The sequence below is a fragment of the Elephantulus edwardii genome, unplaced genomic scaffold (genome assembly GCF_000299155.1).
Source record: "Elephantulus edwardii isolate Elephantulus edwardi_28Jun2011 unplaced genomic scaffold, EleEdw1.0 scaffold00341, whole genome shotgun sequence".
NCBI lineage: Eukaryota > Metazoa > Chordata > Mammalia > Macroscelidea > Macroscelididae > Elephantulus > Elephantulus edwardii.
The window spans coordinates 421011-424612 of record NW_006400091.1 but is presented as its reverse complement, the minus strand read 5'-3'; positions in this window follow the sequence as shown (position 1 = coordinate 424612).

Below are 3602 nucleotides of genomic sequence, written 5' to 3'. Positions count from 1 at the left end.
GGGGTTTGTGCGGGGAGAAGGGTGCAACAATGAATGAATGGAATTCCAAAATCTCTGTAGATGTTCATTGAAATGAAAAATAAACAAACTAAATTAAAAAAAAAAAGTACTGTGATTAAAAAAGTTTCACACAACTAGGATTTTTAAAGTATTCTTTATCATATCCATATTCTTTTTAATATTTTTATAAGTCTCAAGTACTTTAAAATATAGTATGATTAGCAATGAACACGGTATGACACATATTTGACGGGGTAAATTTTAAATTTTGCAATTATATTGCTCTGCTGTGCCACTGGGTGTCAAATGTCAAAAGGTTACCCATAGTGGACAGGTTTTAGTATGGCTCCCAGATTAAGATAGACTAGGAAGCATGACTGGCTATCCATTTCTTAAATAACAGGTCTTTAAAACTCTGAGGGAACTCTGGTGACCTAGTGGCAAGAAGCTGTGCTGCAATACCGAAGGTGTGTAGTCTGAATCCAGCAGATGCTCTGGTGAAGGAGGGTCAATCTCCTCCTGTGCCAAATGGATCCAATTCAATGGCACCCAAGAAAAACCAAAACCAAAACCAAACCCTAAGAACACTAGAGGAATGTGGATAGCTATGGTAGTGTAGTGGTAGACTGAAGTCAGTCAAAATGAGGAAATAACTGGAATATGGAATGTATGTAGCTTGAATGTTGGAAAACCCCAAAATTGTTAAAAATGAAATGGAACGTATAAACATCAACATCCTAGGCATTAGTGAGATAAGATGGACAAGCTTTGGCTCTTTTAAACCAGATAATGACAGGGTATACTATGCTGGGAACGAAAAACAGAAGAATGGTGCTCTATTCATAGTCAAAAAGTCAATTTCAAGTTCTATGCTAAAGTGCAATGTGACAGGATATTATCCATATGCATACACGGAAAATCCCATTAACAAGATTATTATTAAAATATATACTCCTACACCTAGAGCCAAAGAGAAAGAAATTGAAAATCTTTACCAAATCCTGCAGTCTGAAATTGATCACACATACAATCAAGATGCATTAATACAGATACTCCGCTAGAGGAGGGACCATCTCCTCCTGAGCCAGTTAAATCTCACTTGATGGTACACAACAAGGGGAAAAAAAGAAGAAAGAAAAAGATGCATTAATAATCAATGGTGACCGGAATGCAAAAGTTGGAAACAATGAAGAAGGAATAGTAGTTGGAAAATACGGGCTTGGTTACAGACTGAGGCTAGAAACAGAATGAGTGAATTTGGTATATTCAATGATTTATTCATTGCAAATACCTTTTTTTAAAAAAAAAAAACAACCCAAAAGCAACCAGGAGAAGATAAAGTAGATGAATGGGATCTTCTAAGAATCAAATCCCTATGCACATCCAAAAACTTCTCCAACAGGGCAAAAAGGGAAGCCACCCACCAGGAAAAAGTATTTGGTAATGACATATCAGATAAGGAACTTATATCCAGAATTTGTAAAATACTTGAGCACCACAACAAGATAAAGGTTAATAATCCAATAGAAAAATGGGCACAGGATATGAAAAGACACTTCACCAAAGAAGACATTCAGATGGCTAACAAGCACATGAAGAAATGTTCAAAATTCCTAGCTCTAAGGGAGATACAAGTTAAAACAACTATGAGATATCATCTCACCCCAGTAAAAATAGCAAAATTTAACAGAACAGCAAGCAACAAATGCTGGTGAGGTTGTGGAGAAACTGGAACCCTTATTCACTGTTGGTGGGAGTGTAAAATGGTGCAACCCCTGTGGAAGGTGGTATGACGCTTTCTCAAAAAGTTGCAACCAGAGATACCATTTGACCCACCAATTCCACTGTTGGGAATATACCCTAAAGAGACCATAACTGACATCCAAGCAGCTATATGCACACTCATGTTTATTGCGGCTTTGTTCACAACAGCAAGGAGTTGGAAACAACCAAAGTGCCCATCAAGAAAAGAATGGATAGAGAAGCTGTGATATATTCACACAATGGAATACTATGCTGCATTGAAAAACAAGGAACTTATGCAATATTATTCAAAATAGGTGACTATGGAGGACATTATGCTGAGTGAAGTATGTCAGTCACAAAAGGACAAATACTGCATGGTGCCACTGTTGTAAAACAGGACTGATCTTGGGGTTGGGAAGAGACAGAGAAAGACGGGTTCAATAATGTACACTGCACTGAAACAGATGAGGGAGAAAACTGTTTAAAAGGGATTTGTGATTAGGCTTTTTTGTCATGACAGGAGTCTAGAGCAAAGGCTACATGGTGGAGTGGACCTGGAAGAGAGTTTGTAAAACAATGAAAGAATTTTACTTTTCCAAGAGGGTAGTGTACTGGGGGGTAGGTTTGGGAGGGGAGAAAAGTGCAACAATGAATGAATGGAAATCCAAAGTCTCTAAATTTTTACTGAAATGAATAGTAAATTTAAATTTTTAAAAAAAGACACAAAAGAAGACTTTACACATGGATCTCACTTGAGGGGCTGCACAGGAATCAGACCGACTACCTATGTGGAAGGAATAGCTGGAGAAGCTCAGTACAGGCAGCCAAAACTGGGTTGGGGTAGACAGTGGGTCAGACCATCAATTACTCAGATGCAAGTTCAAATTGAGGCCGGGGGTGGGGGGTGGGGGGATGGATGGAAATAAATTCACAAGAAACAAGATATGATCCTGAATCAATTCTATATGAATTTCAAAATCACCAAAGGAATAGGCTGAGGCATTGAACACCAAAGATCAAAGTTGTAGGATGAGTTGTGGGATGATAACAAAGATATCATCCATGAAGCCAAGGTCATTAAAAAAACAGAGACGAAAGAAAAAAAAAAAAAAAGAATCAAAATGCATGTTAGAAGAGACTCTAAAAATTACAATAGGGCTTCAAGAAGCCAAAATAAAGTGAAAATATGCTGAAGTAAAAGAACTGAAAGGATGATTTCAAGGGCCACTCCAGAGGGTAAAGCAAAGTATTATAATGGAATGTGCAGAGAGCTGAATTAGAGAATGAAAAGGGAAGAGCTCACTCTACATTTCCCAGCCGAGAGAAATGAAAAATAAACTTAAACCTTGAGTCACAATATTGAAATATGCTATGGGCAATAAACTGAACGACTCAAAAAGCATCAAAAGATGGAGGGAATACACAGTATTCACTGTACCAACAAGGACTAATTGACATTGAAAAACTTCAGGAAGTACCATATAAGCAGGAGCCAATGGTAACAAAGGAGGAAGTAGAAGCTGTATTGAAGGCACTGGCAAAAAAATAAGGACCCAGGAATCTATGAGATACCAACCGACTTGTTTCAATTAACAGGGGTAGCCTTGGATGCGCTCACCAGTCTATGCCAGGAAATCTATAGGACAGCTATCTGTCTGGCCAACAGATAGGAAGAGGTTCATGTTTGTTCCCATTCCCACGAAAGGTGATCCAACTGACTGTGAAAACTATTGAACAATATTATTAATATCACATAAAATAAAAATACTGTTGTTGTTGTTATGTGCTGTCGAGTCGCCTGCGACTCATAGCGACCCTATGTACAACAGCCCTAAACTCTGCTCTGTCCTGTGCCA